Raw genomic sequence first — 8626 nt, 5'->3', positions numbered from 1 at the left:
GGCGCATGGCGGAGGATCGGGCGGCACTCGACGTGCGGTCCGGGCGGCGGCCGGTGGCGCGCGGCGTGGCTGCCGGAGCGGTTTCTGGTGATGCTCCGGCGAGCAAGGCGGCGGAGGAAAGGACGTCGGCGCTCGGGCAGATCGGGCACCGGCGCGGCCTGGGGGCGGGCCGGTGATGGGCCCCACGGGCCGGGCGGCGCGGAGGAGAGAGATGGCCTATGGGAGATGTGGCGGCATCTAATTGGTCCGGCGCGGCGGCTGGACATGTCCGCCGGCGGGGAAATTGTCCGGCGGCGCGAGGGAGCTAGGTTAGGGTTGGATCTGATCCGGAATTTTCGGGGAGGGGTGCTCTTATATAGGTAGGAGGAGCTAGGAAGTTCAGAATGAGGTGCGGTTTTCGGCCACGCGATCGTGATCGAACGCTCTAGATGATGGAGGAGATTTGGGTGGGTTTTGGGCCCAAATGGAAGGGTGTTGTGCTGCAACACACACGAGGCCTTTTCGGTTCCTCGGTTAACCGTTGGAGTATCAAACAAAGTCCAAATGGCACGAAACTTGACAGGCGGTCTACCGGTAGTAAACCAAGGCCGCTTGGCAAGTCTCGGTCCAACCCGGAAATGATTAACCCCTACACATGAAAAGAAGGTAGAAAGGACTATCGGAGGAGATAGGAGCGCCAGAATGCAAAACAAACACGTATGCAAATGAAATGCACATGATGACATGATATGCAATGCATGACACACAAGAAATGACAAGGCAACAACAGCGAATAACTGGAGGACACCTGGCACATCGGTCTCGGGGCGATACACGCAGCCACCCCGCTTGTAGGCCAGCACCCCCACCTATTTCCGCACCCCCGCCGTCGGCCTGTGATCGAGATGATCGCCATCTTTCTCGCCGGTGTCGTCACCTAGTTCTTCTGTGATCCATGGAGAAGAAGGCTCTTATATTTGGATTATTCATAAGTTACGATCTCCCTTTCTAGCCACGAACAAAGCACCAGCGCAATGGTCAGTGCCCAACGCACACACCAGGAGGTCCTGGGATCGAATCATGGGTTCTCCCCATTTCTTTTTCTTCTTTTGTCGCACCCCTGTTTTAAATCGTGCACACACCATGCACACTTGGGCTACTTTCGCTGCTGGGCCGCTGCACCATGATGCTTCTGGCCCAAGTATGTTTTTTTCTGCTTAGGGTTTTATCATTTTCTAGTGCATGCATAATTACATCATTTTGCCACTATTTTGCATTGTTAATAACTAATTAACCGTGCATCGGTTTGAAACAACTTATATATGAAATATGCTTAGTTTTTCATCTAGTTTCATAATATGTCTTTTTCATTCATGTTTAAAATGCTTAAGATGTTGTTTGTTTAAATTTGCTTAAATAACTTATTAAAATGATCATAATCATAACTAAATAACCGTAGCTCGGATTTTAATAAACTTTATATGTAAATGGGGTAGAAAAATGCCTAGTTTAACATGGTGGATTTACTTTGCATGTTTAACAACTCTAAAATATGGTTTAGGGCAGAACAGTACCATAACCAAAATATGCACATGGGGTTTTTGCCGGAATTGTTGTTCGTTGTTTCCGGCCTCATTTAAACTTGCCTAGATAGGTAGTTTTGTTGTACTTCACCCCTTGCCATGCTAACCAACATTTAATTTTGTTGAGTACATAAAAGAGAGAGAACTAAATAAGGCATGTGGTGTTCCGTCAATATGCAACTCGTTGCATATTGAGCTTCACTTAACTTGTAGTGTTGTTTGTGCACTTTGCCATGCCATGCTTCATTAAACCGGACATGCATCATAATTGTTTGTGCATCATGCCATGTCTATGTGGTGGTTGTTTACTATGTTGTTTGCTTCTTTCCGGTGTGCTTCTTCGGTTTGTTTCCGGTAATGTCGTGATTGTGAGGATCCGTTCGACTTCGTCCATTTGTCTTCTTCATGGACTCGTTCTTCTTCCTTGTAGGATTTCAGGCAAGATGACCATACCCTCGAAATCACTTCTATCTTTGCTTGCTAGTTGCTCGCTCTTTTGCTATGCCTATGCTATGATACCTACCATCTGCTTATCATGCCTCCCATATTGTTAAACCAAACCTCTAACCCACCTTGTCCTAGCAAACCGTAGTTTGGCTATGTTACCGCTTGCTCAGCCCCTCTTATAGCGTTGTTAGTTGCAGGTGAAGATTGGAGCTTGTTCCATGTTGGAACATGGATATTTGTTGGGATATCACAATATCTCTTATTTAATTAATGCATCTATATACTTGGTAAAGGGTGGAAGGCTCGGCCTTATGCCTGGTGTTTTGTTCCACTCTTGCCGCCCTAGTTTCCGTCATATCAGTGTTATGTTCCCGGATTTTGCGTTCCTTACGCGGTTCGGTTATAATGGGAACCCCTTGACAGTTCGCCTTGAATAAAACTCCTCCAGCAAGGCCCAACATTGGTTTTACCATTTGCCACCTAGCCTTTTCTTTCCCTTGGGTCGGCCAGCTCAAGGGTCATCTTTATTTAACCCCCCGGGCCAGTGCTTCTCTAAGTGTTGGTCCAACTGAGCGATGTCCGAGGCTAGCAGGGGAAACTCTGGGCTGGCTTACCCGACGTCTGGCTCATCCGGTGTGCCCTGAGAACGAGATAAGTGCAGCTCCTATCGGGATTTGTCGGCACATCTGGATGGTCTTGCTGGTCTTGTTTTACCATTGTCAAAATGTCTTGTAACCGGGATTCCGAGCCTGATCAGGTCTTCCCGCTAGAAGGAATATCCTTCGTTGACCGTGAGAGCTTGTGATGGGCTAAGTTGGGACACCCCTGCAAGGATTTGAACTTTCAAAAGCCGTGCCCGTGGTTATGGGCAGATGGGAATTTGTTAATGTACGGTTGTAGAAAACCTGAAGTTGACCTTAATTAAAATACATCAACCGCGTGCGTAACCGTGATGGTCTCTTCTCGGCGGGGTCCAGGAAGTGAACACGGTGTTGGTGTTATGCTTGACGTAGGTTGTTCTAGGATCACTTCTTGATCATAGCTGTTCGACTGTGCTTTTGCCTTCTCTTCTCGCTCTCTTTAGCGAATAGGTTAGCCACCATATATGCTAGTCGCTTGCTGCAGCTCCACCTCATACCTTTACCTTACCCATAAGCTTAAATAGTCTTGATCGCGAGGGTGTGAGATTGCTAAGTCCCCATGACTCACAGATACTTCAAAAACCAGTTTGCAGGTGCCGATGAAACTGTGCAGATGACGCATCCAAGCTCAAGGAGGAGCTCTTTGACGATCGTGTCCTTTAAGTTGTTTCGTTCTAGTTGATCAGTAGTGGAGCCCAGTCGGGACGATCGGGGATCTGTGTAGCATTTGGGGTAGTCTTCTTTTTTTTGGTTCTGTAGTTGGACCTTGATTGTATCTGGTTGATGTAATGTTTTTATTCATGTAATTGTGTGAAGTGGCGATTGTAAGCCAACTATGTACCTCTTTCCCTTATGTATTACATGGGTTGTGTGAAGATTACCTCACTTGCGACATTGCTTTCAATGCGGTTATGCCTCTAAGTTGTGCTTCGACACGTGGGAGATATAGCCACATCGAGGGCGTTACAAGTTGGTAATCAGAGCCTTCCCTGACCTTAGGAGCCCCCCTGCTTGATTGAATCATTGGCGTTGTTGAGTCTAGAAAAATGTTTTGAGTTATTTAGGAATTATATATCGGAGAGTTTAGGAATTCTTTTTACTCCTCAGTCCCTTCGTCGCTCTGGTGAGGCATGCTGACGTAGAGTTTTGACTCTTCTCTTCTCAAATTTCACTAAAAAAATTTAGGATCACGCGGGTATCTTGGAATCGTTCCGATGGTTTTGTGACGAGAACATTGTTCTTGGTGCCTCCTGACATTTAGGGGTTGTGACAGTGTCCCGGGGAGTTGAGCTCTGAGGTGTTGTCGTCACAATTTTATCGTTGCAGTTCTGGAATACCTGATTTTTATTCACCGACATCGAAAATCTCTTTTATGCAGTTGTTGGTGAGATAACCTCGACGCCACCCAGTACTAGGGCGGGAGTTCGGGAGTATTGCCATAACTCGTATAACGGATGCTTTTCGAAGGTTGAGGTAAACGATTTCCGAAGGTTTCTTGGTTATGTGTTGAAGGATGGATACAGCTGGATGTAGGATTTGTTAGTTTTGGGTGAGATATTATGCTTCCCCTGTATCCCCAACACCTGATTACATAATCGGAAAGTTTCGGGAGTTTATAAGTGGGAATTCAAGTAGCTCTTAGGATATCTTTCCGACAGATGTATGATTTGAAATTGGGGTTCGACGTCTAGTGGTCAGCCTATCCATGGTTGGTTTTATAGTGGTCTCGTTGTGTCTTAAAGAGTCCTTGGCTATGCCGACTCGGGGATGCTTCGTATGTCATGTGCACTGCCTTGTACATGATGGTGTTGTACGATCGAGCCCGTGTAGGCCCCACCACGAAAACTTCGGACGAAATCTCTATCATATGTTTGTTCCGGCTTATTCTGCAAGCCAATCCTTTGTTTTATTTTTGAGTTGTGGTATTCGAGTTGCTTCGAAGTCAAGTGTGAGTCCATACCTTTTCGAACCGGTGTTCTCATACTCCTATGTGAATACCAATCCTTCTTGATAATCGAGGTTGTGATGCCAATCCTTTTCACCGGTGTATTTCTCTTCAAGTGGATCCGATCATTTCAACATCCGCAAGATCTAGTATCAGTTCTTCTCAACGGTGTTTGTTTCACCCGTCTCCTAGTTGCCTTTGTTTTTTCCCGCCCACCCACCCTTTTTCTTCAAGGACTAAGATTTGTTTATCAAATATCTATCTTAGGATCATGAAGTCTCTCCATTCTTTTTCTTCAATGTTCTTATCCGGTGATTCTCAGGAAGATACTAACGGAGTTTCAAGTTATCATTATTCGTTCTTTTTTCTTCTCCGGTGGTTTCAATTCAAGCTTTGTTGAGTATATCCTTTCCTCGTTTCAATGCTTTTTCCTTACCGGTGCACCTCTTTATCATTCACCTCTCGCTATTCAATTGTTCCGGAATGCTCAAGATATCTCGAAGATTCGTGTTTCCGCTCTACATTCGTTCAAGCTCTTTCGAGGATGTTATCTCATTCAAGTCTTTTAATTCAACCAGTGCATTCTCTATTTAAATCTTTTCAACGGTGTTTCTTTTGAGTAGGCCCTAACCCATAGGTCTTTTCCCAGGACCTTACCTGACTCTTCTAATTTTTCCCGGAGTTACTCCCAAATTCTTTTCAAAGTTTGACGTAAGAATGATTCATCATCAGTCATATGTATTTCTCCAAGATCTTTCAAATTATTTTCATCGTTGGCTCTACCTTTCCAATTTTCATCCCGGAGTATCTCAACAATTCATGGTGGTGTTTCTCATCATCATTCTCTGCTTTTGAAGACCGAGAAAGAGTTTTCCCTTGAATCTTGTTTCGTTCTATCAAAGATTCATGGTTCTAGCGTTATGCCATCCTCTCATAATTGTTTTCGATTGTCAGAATTATTTTCATCCTTCCGGAACAATTCAAGAGTGTTCTCAGTTTGTTATCCAGAGTCGATTAGTTCAGGTTTATTCATTCTCAGCTTTCAGTTATCATTCTCCAATCTTACCGGTGCTTTGTTCAAGTGATCTCTAATCGGCTCATGATCTCTTCATTCTCATGTATCTAAATCCCCTCAAGTATCATCATTCGTTCTCTAATTCTTCCCGGTGTTTCTTTATCTTTTCTTCAATCGTTTTCAATTCTTACGGTGGTTCGTTCAAGATTTCTATTGCTTCATTATCATATCAATGTATTCGTTGGTTAAATCCTACCGGTGGTCCATTGAGTTTGTGCGATATCGCTCTTAATCTTTTCTACGAGAATAAGTAATATGCCAAATCCATTGTTTGTCATCAATTTAATTGATTAAGGATAAGGATAATTTAATTCTTATTCTTGTTTCATCGAGTTTATTTTTTTCCTGCTTTCCGGAGTGGTTCATCATTTCACATTCTCGGTTCGAGATGCGTTATCTTTTCTTTCCCGGAGTTCCAAGCTCTAATTATCACGGAGATCCATCTAGATCATTGCAAGGATTCACCTTGTGTTTTCAATTTCTCTTTCTTTTCATTCCTTTGTTTACCATAGTTCTTCATGGAGGTTCTACATGATGGTTCATCAAGGATTTAATTCCTTCTCGAAGTGTTCATCGAGATTCTTTTCAGAGGAGCTCAAGAATTCTTCATCTTGCAATCCGGAGTGCAATTTCTTTCTACCGTATCTTTGGAGATGGTATTATGTCATTCTTGATAATTTGAGTTCATGTTTCATGATTCACATGTTATTAAGAATGAGGTATTTTAAATCCATCAATCTCATCATTGGAGTTACCTTGGGTTATATTTCACCTAAAGCTTCCCCTAAGGATTATTGCTATTAATGGTGATAATATATGATCCTAGTGCTTCATCTATCCTCCCGGTGAAATAACTTTCTCGTCTCCTTGTCCATATCAATTCAATTCTTCTTCCCGTGAGTGGCAGGTTGTCACCTCATAATCTGAGATGTATTCCATAAGACCATATCAAGATTATTCTTTTCGTTGTTGGTTTTCCAAAAATTCTGTTCGACCATTCTCCTAAAGATGCCTTTTCAAGCTCTTTTGTGGCAGAAGTTGGCTTCTTCTCCATTATCCTATTTCAATTATCTATCTTCTATTCTTTTGTTCCGGGGGCATTGTCATGTTGCTCTTTTCAACCCATCATCTCGTTTTGTCAAAGATCATGTTCTTTTCGTGCTTATCCATTTAACCGGAGTGTTGTGCCCTTTTGATCAAGTTCTTTTTGCCTTATCAAGCCTTGCATCTCTTTTCAACCGGAGTGCTGTCTGAGATCTTTCTTACCCCTTGTTCCATTCATTCAATAGTTCCGGAGGCAGTGTGTTGTGATTTCATCAAGTATCTTCTCATCTTACCAAGTTCTTATTCAATTCCTTTTCTTTTCAATCGGAGTGCTGCCCGAAGTTGTTCTTCCTTGTCCCTCTTTTCTAACGGAGTGTTTTCAACTTCGTTCATCTTCGTTGTATTCTTTTCTCGAAATGGCTTAACCTTTTCAAGGTTCTTTGGTTTCACTCGCTTGTCAAAGAAGCAACTTAGTTTTTCCTCTTCTCTTTCTCTTCCGTTTTTCCCTCCGGTGTCATTCTAGATCTCAGGACGAGATCCTCTCATAGTGGTGGAGTGTTGTAACGCCCCGAGACCGATGTGCCAGGTGTCCTCCAGTTATTCGATGTCGTTGCCATGTCATTCGCTTGCGTGTTGCATCTTGTCATGTCAGCATGTGCATTGTGCGTTTGTATTCATGCATGTTACACTGTTGCTTGCCCTATGCATATGTCCCATGTATCATCACCTCTCCTTTCCTTCTTCCTAATGTTTTTGCAAGTGACAGTATTCCCTCCTCCTTTAATGTTCATTTATTTTTTGATGATCTTATTCCATGCCTTATACATCTCTGTCAAATATAGTCCATTTTGGAGTTGTTTTGGTAGGGTTCAAAAATGGCTCAAGTTTGAATTAAATTCAAACTTGAATTATTTTTCTATCCTAAAAAATTCCCAAAGCAATTTATTCAAATTCTGCACAAATTCTGGACTCCAAGGATATTCTTATATCTCTCAAAACGCTCTCCAATTCCTCTGTGCTTTTGTTCTTTTATTTCTATTTGAAGAGATAGAAAAGGAAGAGCAGCAGCAACTCAGCGCAGCAGGGAGCAGCCCGGCAGTGGCCCATCTTCAGCGCACCCGCAACAGCCCACCTAGCCCTCCAGATCCTTTTTCCACCTGAAACTCACATACCCCTCTCTCTCACTCCTCCCACGTGGCATAGCTGGACCCATGCATCAGTGGCTTTTCTGTAGCACTAACCCATCTTTCTCCTACCTCTCCCCTCTCCTTTACACGCACGCCATGGCCACCATGGCCGAGCCAGCTGTGCCCGCGCCCCCTATTTAACCCTAGTCGTGCCCTAGGGTTCCTCCTCCTCCCTCTTTCTCCTCCGCCCGCCGCCACACGTAAGGAGCTCGCACGCGCCCGCTGCCTGGCCACCCGATCGCCATGTCCGAGACGTGCGAGAGTTCGTCTCCGCCGTAGGAGCTCCCGCCAACCACCTGCTTCCTTGACGGAGCCGCGGGACATCAATACGCGGCGCCAGCACCCTCTTCTTCCCCTGCAACATGGACGCCAAGTCGGAGGCCGTTCTCTGCTCGCCATCATCTCTGTCTTCTTCCTCGGGTGAACTTGTCGACGGCCGAGTCCATTGCTCCTTGCATCCCCAAGCTAGAACGACTCCTTCAAGCCCCTCAATGTGAGCAGTCACACCTCCTCATTAGTTCCTCTCCTCCGATTATACCCTGTTTCGTCCATCTTTGTCGAGCCCGAGCGCTCCTCCGTCGGACCTCGTCTTCGGCGATTGTTCCGACCTCTCCATGTTGCCCGTGTGCATCCAATAGGGACGGAACGTTCTGTAGAACCAATTCCCTCCTTTAGCTTGCCGTTTTGTTCCTTGGTGCATCGGGCCCGACCTCCTCCGCCGCTCT

Source organism: Triticum dicoccoides, chromosome 2A, assembly GCF_002162155.2.
Source record: "Triticum dicoccoides isolate Atlit2015 ecotype Zavitan chromosome 2A, WEW_v2.0, whole genome shotgun sequence".
NCBI classification, from domain to species: Eukaryota; Viridiplantae; Streptophyta; class Magnoliopsida; order Poales; family Poaceae; genus Triticum; species Triticum dicoccoides.
Note: the sequence above shows the minus strand (reverse complement) of the source record.